The following is a 13946-nucleotide window of genomic DNA, read 5'->3' as shown; positions in this document are numbered from 1 at the left end:
TTGGCGGTTTTATTAAGAAAACGCGTTTTTAAATTTGAAAAGAAGTATGAATTCAAGTTTGAAATTTTCAAAGAAATTCAAAAAACCTTAACAAAAGAACAACGTTTTCGATACACGTTTTCCAAACGTTTTTTTCTTTGCCTGTATTTCTAGCTTTAAATCTACACTGAAAAAAAATATTGTCGTCAGGTCAAAGATTTCATGTCATTAAAATACGAATGCAAATTTTGCTTAACATAGTTTTTTTCCTTGTCCAAAAGAAGATAAATTTTTTAATGAAGTCGTATTGTCCTTATAATAAAGTGATTTGACTTTAAAATGAGTATCATAACATGAAAGAAAACATTTTTGGGCTAAGGTCAACTTGACTTTAATAATTCCGAAAAATTCTTTAAAATTAATGAAATTGTATTTAAATTTTTTGTCGTTTTGCATCTTGACTACAAAGCAAAAAACATTCAAATATAGGACACGTTTTTCAACACTTTATTTTAAAGACGTTTTTACTAGAAACATAGGATAATTTCTACTGGAAGTCGAGTCTGAATTTTGAAAATAAAGTTGTTGTTAACTCGTTTTTAAGGATATGAAGAAAACAAGCTGAAAAAACGAAAAATTAAAATTGGCTTCAGGATTGGTCCAAACAAAATATGATTTGTATTGTTCAAACAAATTATGTTTTAACTTTGGCATACACTGGTAGAAAAAAAATTTAATGAAGTTTTCTTTGTGTACATATATTTTTAAGGCGCTAATTGGTTACTTCCATTCTTTTACTTGCAGCATACTCTGTAGGTCTCTCTTTAATTAATATATGTTTGGATCAAAGCTTTTTATATTTACAAACATTTTATGTCCCAAACATAATATGTTGTAACATATTAACATATATGTCCCAAACATGTTATGCTAGTTTATGAACATTATATGCTTGCACTTAAAAATATTGTGTTAAAAAAATTTGAGTTCCAAACATATAATTTTTACATCCAAACATATGAAAAACAGTCCGTGTATAAAACATACTTCAAAGTCAAAATAGTTTCTTAATAAAAAGAAATAAAAAACCAAAGGTGCAAAATCCTCAATATACTTAAATTGGGGATTTGGACATATATTTGAAGCTTTTTAATCCTCAATCCAAAGATTCACAATCTCAGTTCATTGAAAGTTTTTTTTTTATTAAAAAAGTTTTTCTTTTTCAAGGAAAATTTGCCCTACCTACCATGTGACTTTAACGGAGGGACGCAAATTTAAAAGATTCGTATCCTAAATTTAAAGAATACAATTTTAAAAGCACAGATTATAAACGTTCCTTTAATTAAAATTTCTTTATAGTAAATAATCTTACATAAACGTTCATATTAGTTCAATATTTTTTTTTTAGTGTAGATAGTATAAAAAACGCTAAAATAAAATACACTTTGTGCAATAGCCAACACTGGTGTGACAACTAAACAAAAAACAGGGTTTGTTTACATTTCTCAGTGGAGCGAATCGTTATTCAGCCAAGCTGATAAAAACATACCAGTGAGAGAAGCATTGAGCATGAGTCACAAACATAAATCAGTTTATGCTCCCCAACATGGGGATTGTAAAAGCCCCAATTGAAACACGCTACCTTACCAGCGTTCAACAAGATAACATTAAAGAGAGAATGAGAGAATAACAATAAAACGATAATACTCCATTGTTAAAGGGGGTATTTTCAGTGTTGAAATGAGCACCAAGCAAACGAAAGAGGCACTGGGTGTATGTATGTGTCTTATTCGAATTCATATTCATACGTATGCAGTGGTAGCATTTGCTTCAGTTACTTTACGCCGGTCGTGAGATCAACGTGTGACATCATCATAGCGATAGAAATATTCACGAAAATTTTGTTTATCAACAATCGAGTATAGCCAGAAATTCGATACGAAAAAAATTAACGAGTTTTTACGTTGTTTTTTCCATTGTGGGCTTATTTGAATAAATATTGAATATATCTTATTTCGAAACAAAAGAACCAAAAGACGAAGACGTCTACTCAAATAAATAAGAATTATTTATGTTAAAAAACAAAATAAAAAAAATTAATTTAAAAGACCACAAACCGTAAAGTGGTAATTAAAAATTATAAATAAACTAAAACAAAAAATTTGTGTTAAAAACGTGCTTGAGAATATACAAAAAAAATCTTTCAAAACATAAATAAAATATTACATGTTTGTTAAATCTATGGTGCCTGTTTTATAACAAATAAAAAAATATATGCATAATAATCCAGTCAGCAGTATTGTTGTTTTTTTTTTGCAAAATATACAAAGCAGTAATAAAAAAGAGAATCACCGTATCTCTCACCAGTTATTTAAATCGAAATCAAAGTGAGCGCATTTCCATAATTTGTTGTTATTGTAGTACATGTGGTGTTTTACTGATATCAAGAGTGTTGAACGATTTCTATTATTTTGTATATGTATTGCTCCCACCCTCTCAGAGTAAACCAAATCACCTTGTTGCTAACAAATAAACCCCATTTAAATTGGAAAATAATTCAAACAGTTTTTTATATTATTTATATTATATTTGCAAAGTGAGTATTTTTTATTTTTGTGTTATTGTTTTGTATTATTATTTTATTAAGTACGCTGTTCTTTGGTATATATACGAGTATATTGTTCTCTGTCTCCATAGCGTGTCTACTAACCAACAAAGAGTTAGAGTTTATTGTTTATTCTTCCTCTTCTTTGCGGTTAGGTTAACGGTAGTTATTTTGCCTATTCACCTCACCTGAGAGTCTAATTATTAAGTTGGGTTCATACATAAATATTATCCATTTGCCATCTATTCATCTATCGGTTTCTGCATGAATGGAACTCTGCACTCTTTGTAAGCTGTAGTGGCTTTAAAAAGGGAAGATGGATAGAATAAACCCCTCAAACGCACAGAAAAAAATCACCGTTAAACTGATGCTAATTTGAAAATTGAATTTAAAAATTATTTGATCTTAAACCGTTATTGTATATTATAATGAACAAATTTTGAAAAAAACCCTAAATTTATGGAAATTTCTCATCAAATCCATAAGTTCCCAACTCAAAAATCTCATCATCCAAAAAACATATTCCATATGTGGGGAATTTGGAAAATTTTCTCAAAATCCCATTCCCATAGGGAATTTTCATTTCTATGGTAAATTTGCTCAAAATGTCATTTCTGTAAAAATGTCTCAAAATTTCATTTCCATAAAAAAAAATTCAAAATTCCATTTTTATACAAAATTTTTTTCAAAATTTCAATTACATCGAAATCGATAAATGATTGCGTTGTTATCTTGCGTAGAAATAGGACCCCTAGGTGGGTGACTTCTATTTTTTTGTGTTTTTATTTTTAGAAAAAGTAAATGATTTGCGATTAACATAATAAACTGTCATTATAACAACATTACCAAAATACCTCTCCAAGTGAATGAACTCATATTCTCTAACAAACAAAACGCCCCCTCATCCGATGATTCAACTGTTGTTATTATTGTCATTTACACTAAGTCATACGTATACTACCAAAATCTTTTTAAACGTTTTTATCAATAAACATAATTTTGTATTTTTTGTATTTTTTTTTGAGTTAAAAAACAAAAATAATAAGAAGAATTATTTTAAAGTGATAGAAAATAAACTCTTGGTTATTATCAATTTAGATAAGTAGAGTAAAATAGCTTTGAATATATACAGGAAAACAGAATATGCGAAAACTTGTACAGATAACAAATAATTTTAAATACTGTTTAAAAGATATTGTTATCTAGAATTTAATCTCAAAAGTAGAGGGTGAGAGAATTGTGGAAAAAAACGGAATTATACAAATGACACGTTTAATAAATATTTGCAGTAGAATACTTAAATGCAGTCAAATCTAATAATAATATCATAATTTCCTTTTGATATAAAATTTGCTTACTGCGTAAACAAGTAGAATAGAAATATGAGAAATTCCATAGGAGATGGGATTAATTTGCAAATGGTTAGATTTTTTCTTGATTGGTTTTATTCCCAGGCCGAAAGACAAGATCAGAAATTCTTGATGTACAGAAGATATAGGCTAAAGAAATATATAAATGTTTGCACTGGCTAAAAAAGCTTCGTAATATTAATTTTTAATTTGCCAATAATATCTGGCCAACGAAATAATTTCGTGAAGGTTTGCCTTATTGCTACACCGAAAAAAGTGAATTGTTTTATAGGAAGAATGAACTACCTCGCACGAAAATTGAACCAAATTTTACTCCACATTTTGAGATTTTCACAAAGCGTTATTAAAACCATGAAATGTTAATGCCCTGTTGTACTTTTTAACTGCAGTTCACGAAATTACATCATCTCATAGAAGAAAAAATTAACTAAAAGTAAAGAAGAAAATCATTGGTGCCAAATCCCAGCAAAAAAAGCGTCGCCAAAAAAGTAGTGAAAATGTTCTTTTTGGATCCGGAAGTGGTGTCAATTTGACGCAGAAGCTATGAATTTAACAGGGGTTTGTCATAGGATGTATGTCCACCATTTCAACAGCCGCTGCACTGAATTTGCATCACTTCTTAAGGTGTGAGGCAAATTCAGTGTTTTGGATGTGAATTAAGAAATTTTGTGATATTTTGACAAATAAATAATTTTTAAAATTTTTTATGATTTTTAATGCATTATAACGCTTGTCTGGAACTTTTGTGATCAAATATTTTCAAAAATTCAAAATTTTTCAACAAAGGATTTAGCATTTTTTTCGGCCAAATTTAAATAATTTGTATCATTTTATTAATTCTTAATCTGTTTTTAACCTATTTGAAACACAAAAAAAAATTAATTACCCGTTAAAAATATGAAAAAGCGAGTTATAAAGAAATTGACTCAAATGAACTTCTTGTGCAGTTAAAATAAAGGACATCGTTGGGAGAGCATTTTTTGAAGTTCTTTTAAAGTTGTGCCTTGAGAAGAACTTCCAATTTTTTTTTGCTGCGATCATGCCCATTTTAACCATACAGTAGTTCATTCTTACTATTTTTGGGAGTTGTATGAAAATTTTCATTTGCTTTAGTTCATATTGAACTTATGTTTACGGTCATTGAACTTTATGTTATACTCACGTTAATTTCATAAAAATTTTTGAGACATACCTTAAAAAAGTAAGATTTCATTAAGCTGTGGAAAAATTCGATAAAAATAATACAATTTAACTGTAAGCAAATAAATTTTTTCCAATAAAAATAAGTTAAATTTGGCTTTAGTTTAACTACGGATTTTTTTTTCTGTGTAGGATTCCTCTATAAAATAAACAAACACTTCATTCTATTAATGATTATTTTCATTTCCCTAATGCTCAATTTGAATAATTTTTTTTGTGTTTAAAGTGTATCAAATATTTAAGAATAAATTAAATTAAATATATTGTATATTATATAGGGTTGATTACACGAATGTTACCTGTTAAAATTCAATTCTATTGTAAAAAAGTCTATATTTCAAACTCGATTATACAAATGCCTTTTATGGCTTATTCACAATATACTAAGCTGTCAATGCAACAAATACATATACACTCAAAAAAAAGTTTACTTTCATCTAAAGATTTTGAACTTCCCTTAAGGATTTTGGCATTGATTCCGAACCAAATATGCGGCTTCTTTAAAATAAAGCAATTTTTTAGTGACCTATCTGGCTTTAAACCTAGGACCAATAAAATTAAAATTAGGATACAGATCTCATTTATGACATTTTCAGTCTCTTTTCGCGGTTTATTAATAAAGGTACTCACGTACAAGCAAATACCAGTTTAAAAATCCAAATTATAACGGATAATTCAAAGTAAAAAATGTTTTCTTAATTCCAAAAAAAAACTTTAAACCAAAGACGCTAAATCCTCAAAATAAGTCTTAGCCTATATTTGAAGCGATTTTATTTTAAATCTAAATTTTCAATATTTCCGTTAATTTAAGGACGATTTCTTTAAAACAAAAAGGTGTTTCTTTACCTTAAGGAAAATTAGCCTTAGTTTAAAGACATGGGACTTTAACGGAGGGACGCAAATTTACAAAATTTGTGTCCTAAATTTAATGAAAAAATTTTGAAGCAAAGATTATAAGCTTTATTTTCATTAAAATTTCATTATTTTAAAGAAATTTGTCCTTAATATTTTTAAATTTCGCATCGTAAAATTTAGGTTGCGTAATCTTTAATATCACGTAAATACCATATCACATCCGTTAAATGTGTTGGGTGCTATATACATATATAGGTTTGTCCCAAATACATACATTTAAATATCACTCGATTTGGACAGAGTTTGATAGACTTTTACAAAATCTATAGACTCAAAATTTAAGTCGGCTAATGCACTAGGGTGGAACACAAATTTAGTAAAAAAATATAGGAAACATTTAAATCTGAAGCAATTTCTTCGCAAAAGTTTATTTACGATTTATCGCTCGATATATATGTATTAGAAGTTTAGGAAAATTAGAGTCATTTTTACAACTTTTCGACTAAGCAGTGGAGATTTAACAAGGAAAATTTTTATCGAAATCAGAAAAACATATATATGGGAGCTATATCTAAATCTGAACTGATTTCAATCAAATTTAGCACACATGACTATATTACTAATTGTACTCCTAGTGCAAAATTTCAGCCAAATTGGGCCAAACCTCTGGCTTCTGGGGCCATATAAGTCCATATCGGGCTAAAAATATATATGGAAGCTATATCTAAATCTGAACGGCTTTCAATCAAATTTGGCATACTTGACTATACGACTAACTTTTATGCTTGTACAAAATTTCAAGCAAATCGGTATAAAACTCTGGCTGCTGGGTCCATATTAGTGCATATCGGGCGAAAGATATATATGGGAGCTATATCTAAATCTGAACCGATTTCTTCCAAAATCAATAGGGTTCTATTCTGACCCAAATTAACAACATGTGCCAAATTTGAAAGCGATTGGATTTAAATTGCGACCTAGACTTTGATCACAAAAATGTGTTCACAGACAGACGGACGGACGGACGGGCATGGTTATATCGACTCAGGGACCCACCCTGAGCATTATTGCCAAAGACACCATGTGTCTATCTCGTCTCCTTCTGGGTGTTACAAACATATGCACTAACTTATAATAGCCTGTTCCACAGTGTGGCGCAGGGTATAATGAAGGAAATCACCACGCATAATCCATCCATATTTAGAAAATGAAATTAATTACAAAAAAGTTATCTCCTGGCAGGGTTCGGACCCAGATCACTCCAGCAAAATCTGGTTAAGCATTTGAAGTGAAAAACTGCTTCTCAGAAATTATTTGTGCCATAACCACCCTTGCAAGGGTGGGTATGGGTTGGTCCCATGGGAGTACTGAATTACTAGCACCGGACAGAGATGGAAAATGCAGTACTATGGTACTTTTTCCAATACTTTTTCACTCTAGTCAGTACCCTAGAACCCCCTCGAATGATTTAGTACATTTTGTGTATGCAATTGTGAACCGTTTTCATGGTACACGTGCACTTTCTAGATGAGAAGTTAGCGATCACGTACTACAACAATACTACGTTAATCTTTGTAAGTGAATTTAAAGTTGAAAGAAAATTAAAATTGGGGAGTTGACAAACAAATTTTTTTTTTATGTTAAAACCTTTGAACAGTGTTAACATTGAAAAGCGGCCTTGAGGAGCTAAAATTCAAAAGGAATCTCTTGACAATAATTTTGAAAGGGAATTTTTGTTGTGATACTGCAATATTTTTGAAATAAGAATATGGAAAATCCATGAAATAAGGAAACTCAAACGATATAATTCCCCTCTTAACTAAATTATTCCCTGGAGAAGAAAAATGGATAGATTTTTTTCTGATTTTTAAGTGTTTAACCAACAAAAACATGATGTCGTTAGTAATTTTTACAGAATGAAGAATTCTCTCGGTAAAAAATAAAAAAAGGTATTTTTTAGCGAGAGAACTTTCGAAAAAGTTGCATTTTCCATCTGGTGACACCGGATGGTTTCGAGTGTCGAAGGTCAGATTTATAATGAAGACCACATAGCCAATCTGTTTGTTGTTTATTTCTCTTAAAATATGTTACATTTCAGCGATCTCTGTCGTGCGCACACCAAACCAAACACAGTTACAGACGGACCTAACGAACTAGATGGATTGAGTATAATTCCAATTCTTCGGGTATGAAAATTTCCATAGAAATCATAGTTGCTGTACAATGGCCAAATAACAATCACTTGCGGCTTAAAATGGTCCTTATACCAGATTAGATACAAATGCTGCCATCTTTACATTTGAAGCACCCATAAAAAATTTCTAAAATTTTATTTCGGCGAAAAATGTTTAAAGCTAATATGAAGTATCTCATATCTTAAACCAAACACTTTTCTAAAGAATGTTTCACTTGCCTGGCATTTGCTTTATCTCTAGCAACAAACTTATCAGGTCAAGTAAATATTGCAAATATTTTTTTTGTCTAAAAAATATATACGTTAACATTTTGATTTGTTCCGTTCATTTATAGCTGGTGTTAGCAGATATTTTTTGTTATCTCTTCTTGGTGTTTTGTTAACCAAATAATTTTATCCCAGGCTTTGGTGGAGTAGCCTTTAAGTTATTTGAGCTTTTGTAACCAATTGGCCTATACTTTTGGAAAGGCATACAAGTACACAAGACCGAATACAAAACATATGGATTTTATGAAGATTCTTGGGGTTTTGTGGTTGTTTTTTTTTTTTTGCCATGAGGAAATCATTTTTAATTAGTTGTTAGATTTTTGTGGTTTCCTTTCCATATACGAATATTTTGTTCAAGAAGTAAAAACCAATAGAACGCATATATTGAGCTCCACTTTATTTGCTTTCTCAATTTTTCAATTAACACTTCAGACCGCTAACACTTCATCTATTGAATTCTATTGGTTTGCATATTCGATAACACTAATAAAAATGTTTGTGGGTTTTTTGTTTATATTCTTGGGTCGTTTTTTCTACTTCTTTTGATGTAGCAATTCTCACGCACTTGTTGTCTATGGTGGTTTCCTTGCCTGTGGTGTGAATTACCCATAGATATTTCGCACTTGTTGATTGCAGGCAATTTGAAGAGCATCTTGGTTGGATGTGTTACTCAATACACCACTTCACTATGCAAAGTGGAATGTTGAGTCCATTGGAGGGGATAATAAAAGATACAGCGAACATTGTTACAATAATTACGCCACTTATCGAAAGGGTAGATTTGAGAAATAAATATTAATAAAATAATAAAACAAAATATTTGCCTGTTAAAAACTGGTGTTCATTGAAAATTTCATCAACAAATTAATTTTCACTAACAAATTCTCCAAAAAATTGGTTATAATTAAATTTTTTACAATGATATTTTTTCGTAATTGAAATATTATAGAACATTTTTTTGAAATATTATATTTGAAGACATTTTTTTCAAAATTTATTTGGTATTGAAATTTCTAACAAAAATTTATTGTAGAACAATTTTATTATTTTTTTTGATTTTTTATGTTATAATAATAAATTAATGATCATTAATTTATTAGTAGAACATTTTTTTTTAATTTAATTTGTACCGTAATTAAATAAAATTTATATTTAAGTTTAACTAAAAAAATTTTCTAAAACTACATTATAATCAAATTTTTTATAGGGAAATTGTTTCATTTCATTATAGAAAATTTCTTTGAAATTTATAGATTTTTTTTCAAAATTTATTTGTTATGGAAATTTGTAATAAAAAAACTTTTTGTAGAAATGTTCTTCTAACGGCCATTTTCATGTAGCTCCGTTAGGCTTTAACTGCCAGTTAACAGAAATTAAATTGCAAATATCTTCTCTCCGGTTAACTTTAACCGAAAAATGTTCAGCAGTTAAGTTCCTAACTGGCATGTGGAATATATACGCAAGATGACAGATACGCTCATAATGCGGCTTAAAAGTTCGTTAGCTAACGTAGCACTAACAGAGCTTCATGAAAATAGGGGTAAATTGAATTTGTATCGTAATTATTTATAAACATGTTTCTATAGAAAATTTTGGTTATTTTTTTTTATTATTGTTTTAAATGTAATGTTTTGAGGTCGCTCCTTCAATCGATTATTGTCTGTCCGTCTGTGAAAATATTTTTTAATCATAGTTTAGATTGCAATTTTAGTTCAATCGACTTGAAATTTGGTCCGAATCGATACCTATTTATTTTGGTACATATCGGTGCTGACATAGATATAGCTCCCATACATACACAGAAAAAAATTTCCGTAGTTAAACTAACGATAAATTTAACTTATTTTTATTGGAAAAAAATTATTTGCTTGTAGTTAAATTTTATTATTTTTATCGAAATTTTCCACAGCTTAATGAAATCTTACTTTTTTAAGTATGTATCAAACATTTCATGAACTAAACGTGGGTATAAAGTTCAATGACCGTACACATAAGTTCAATATGAATTAAAACAAATGAAAATTTTCGTACGATTCCCAAAAATAGTAAGAATGAACTACTGTATTGTTAAAATGGTCATGATTTGGCGCCAATGATTTTCTTCTTTACTTTTAGTTAATTTTTTCTTCTATGAGATCACATTAAAATTTCAACAGGACATTAAAATTTCCTGGTTTTAACAACGCTTTGTAGAAATCTCAAAATGTGGAGTAAAATTTAGTTCAATTTGCGTGCGTGGTAGTTCATTCTTCCTATAAAACAGTTCACTTTTTTTCGGTGTATTTATTTATACGTTCGCAACGGCATTCCCATTAACTTCCAATTTTTTCTACCCAAAAGTTGTTTGTTGTTGAGCATAAAAACTAAAGGTTTTTAAATTGCCATGTGTTTTACATACTGGTCTAAAAATTGATCGGCTTAGCTACCCAGCAAAAAAATTTGGAAGTTCTTCTCAAGGCACAACTTTAAAAGCACTTCCAAAATTGTCCTCCTAAAGATGTTCTTTATTTTAACTGCACAGGAAGTTCATTTGACTCAATTGTTTTATAACTCGCTTTTTTCATATTTTTAATACAAAATTTAAAATTTTATTGTTGCAAATAGGTTAAAAACAGATTGAAAATTAAAAAAATGTGCAAATTATTTAAATTTTGCCGAAAAAAAAATGCTAAATCCTTTGTAGAAAAATTTCGAATGTTTGAAAATATTTGATCACAAAAGTTCCAGACAAGCATTATAGTGCATTAAAAATCATAAAAAAATTTAAAATTATTTATTTGTCAAAATATCACAAAATTCACATCCAAAACACTGAATTCACCTCACACCTTAAAAAGTGATGCAAATTCAGTGCAGCGGCTGTTGAAATGGTGAACATCCGTCCTATGACAAGCCCATGTTAAATTCATCGCTTCTGCGTCAATTTGCCACCACTTACGGATCCAAAAAGAACATTTTCACTGCTTTTTTGCCAACGCTTTTTTGCTGGGTTGTTTTTGATTTCTTTAAAAGCAAATCAAAAAAGCTTAGAGACAATAGTTGTCTCGCTTATCATAAATTCGGGTTTATATGATCTTAAAGAAAATACTTTGTAAGAAAAGAGAATTTCATTTGTCTAAAATTTCGTTCCGGAGGACACTTTTTTTCTTTGGGTGTATAGTCCGGAAGTTGATTCTGTGTCTGGACGAAAGGTAAAGTTGGAAAAATTTATTACATCGTATAATTTTGTCTACATTATTTATACTATAGAAAAATGCTGAGAATTAAATAAACCATGGAGAATTGGGAAAGATTTCAGAGGAGATGTAACTAGCCAGAAAATTAAGCAAAAAATTGAGTTAACGATGGTCTTCTGTCCAAACCTTCGTTTGGGAGCTAGGCTCAGATTTGGATATAAATCACAGCAAATTTTTACGATTTCGCAATAAAGGCAGTCCAAGCCACATAAAATTTTCTTTACTTGCCTTTTAAACTAATATCATAAATGTAAAACTAGTTGTCCACCAAATAATATTTGATCTTCTTCCATTTAATGTTAGAGGTCTTAATCCACACCAAGTATTCTCAAAATCCAAGGCCTTGATATGTTTTCAAGAATAATTTCCGCAGCTAGTTTTTAATACTTTAATCACCTTCTAGAATATTGAAAAAAATTACAAAAATCGTTCAATGCTATGAAATTGCTTAATATCGAAAAACAACTAGACACTGCTAAAGATTTGGTTTAATCTAAGGCCATTTACAATTGACCGTTATTCGCCACATAAATCTACTTAAGAAGGCGTCTAGGCAGCTACCGAATGTGAATTCGAAGTGATGTGCGGTGATTTTCTTTTGCGAGGCAGTGATGACTCTTGCAGGTTTAAGTAGCCGTAGATCGTTAAACCGCCTGACATTTGACAATTTGATTGCATTGCTCTAAATTCACAAAACAAATTACCAGACAGACGAATGGATGGATCAACCAGACAACGATGAACCAGCATCAAGCATTTATTTAGTTATTCACTTGACTTTTTTTTTTTTTTTTGATGCCATCAAAACTCAATATCCATGCAATTTTGTGGCACAGATTTGTCTGTCTTTCCTGAAACAAAAAACAAAATAAACCGAAGAAGGCAATAAACATTCAAATTACCTCAGATGATTATGCAGATGCATTTTTGCCAAAGAAATAAAAAAGGCAAATGCATTTTCAATTGATTTGCAGAAAAAATGTAATGGTTTCAAAAGAGTATAGTATCTTTGCTTAAGAAAAACTTGAACTACCTTTGACCACCACATTAGAAAAAAGAGAATATGAAAAATTTACATTAAATAATATTCCATTTGTTTTGTTTTGTTATTGTTGGTTTTGTTCTTTAAGCATTGTTGTTGTTTTATTTTTTATTTCAGCTTAAAACCATACATTGACTAAACTACAATATTTTTAAAAATTTAATAAAAATGGGATCAAAATTAAATTTTCATAAAAATATCCCAAGTTTTCAAAATCTGTCTTTTTAGAGTTTCTTGGCTTTTTCGATTAAAACATCAATAGAAAACTTAAATTTTATATTTATATATTATTATTATTATTATTCATTATTATGATTATTGATTGTATTTTATAACAATCAATAATCATAATAAAATATAAACAAAATATAATAAAATATAATAAAATAACAATCAAATATTTGAAAATAATTATCATAGGAGGTTTCTTCAGAGAAAGAATTTTTACAGGAAACATTGGCGTTTTATTTTATTTGTTATTATAATTTTTTTTTAATATAAAAAACTATTTTTTATAATTGTTTAATATTAATATAATTTTTCATAATTGTTTTCATTTTACCATAATTATTTATTGTTATAAAAAATATAAAAAACAACAAATATATATATATATATATATATATATATATATATATATATATATATATATATATATATATATATATATATATATATATATATATATATATATATATATATATATATATATATATATATATATATATATATATATATATATATATATATATATATATATATATATATATATATATATATATATATATATATATATATATATATATATATATATATATATACACTCAAAAAAAGTTTACTTCGATCCAAAGATTTTGACCTTCCCTTAAGGATTTTGGTATTGATTCCGAGCCAAAGATGCGGCTTCTTTAAAATAAAGACAATTTAGCTTTAAATCTAGGATCAATAAAATTAAAATTGGATACAGATCTCATTAATCTAGTTCTTATTTTCTTTTTGCGATATATTAATAAAGGTATTAATGTACAAACAAATTCCAATTTCAAAATCCAAATTATGCCAGGTACTTCAAAGTAAAAACAGTTTTCTTAATCCAAAAAAAAACTTTAAACCAAAGATGCAAATCCTTAAAATAAGTCATAGCCTATATTTGAAGCGTTTTTATTTTAAATTTAAAAATTCAATATGTCAGTTGAGT

General features: G+C 28.6%; 1 protein-coding gene across 3 annotated transcripts in view; it reads left to right on the top strand.

Moving 5' to 3' along the window:
• The first annotated feature begins 1816 nt into the window (after positions 1–1816).
• Positions 1817–13946, top strand: part of MICAL-like (protein) — a 254246-nt gene continuing 242116 nt past the window's right edge. Inside the window, exon 1 of one of the 3 annotated variants that reach the window (XM_075298918.1) lies at positions 1817–2575. The gene's annotated coding sequence lies outside the window, so the exon portion shown is untranslated. The remainder of the gene's footprint in view (positions 2576–13946) is intronic. The other 2 variants (XM_075298917.1, XM_075298916.1) reach the window with 2 other exon arrangements.

Source organism: Haematobia irritans, chromosome 3, assembly GCF_050003625.1.
Source record: "Haematobia irritans isolate KBUSLIRL chromosome 3, ASM5000362v1, whole genome shotgun sequence".
Classification (NCBI taxonomy): Eukaryota; Metazoa; Arthropoda; class Insecta; order Diptera; family Muscidae; genus Haematobia; species Haematobia irritans.
The sequence above is the reverse complement of the archived record's forward strand: the minus strand, read 5'-3'. Positions and strand labels throughout refer to the sequence as shown.